Source organism: Penaeus monodon, chromosome 31, assembly GCF_015228065.2.
Source record: "Penaeus monodon isolate SGIC_2016 chromosome 31, NSTDA_Pmon_1, whole genome shotgun sequence".
NCBI lineage: Eukaryota > Metazoa > Arthropoda > Malacostraca > Decapoda > Penaeidae > Penaeus > Penaeus monodon.
In genome coordinates this window covers 7397904-7398168 of record NC_051416.1, presented here as the reverse complement: position 1 = coordinate 7398168, position 265 = coordinate 7397904, and positions in this window count along the sequence as shown.

Here is a 265-nt window from a genome sequence, read left to right as displayed (position 1 = left end):
CGAATTCAGCTGAGTTCAGTGAGATATGCTGTTTGGCCTGACTTGGTGTGTATTCAGACCTGAAACCTCCTCAGGAATATTCACTCTCAGGTAATACCACTGATTTCTGATGCCAGCTGTACCTATTGTCCAGTCTGTGCAAATGTTGGAAAACATTGTTGCAAAGACATCGCCTCCTCCCAGTCCAGGATTTACAGGCAACACGCTAGACACGTTTGCAGTTACACTTTTTGGTTTTGAGCTTCATCATGTATCGCGTTTGAGG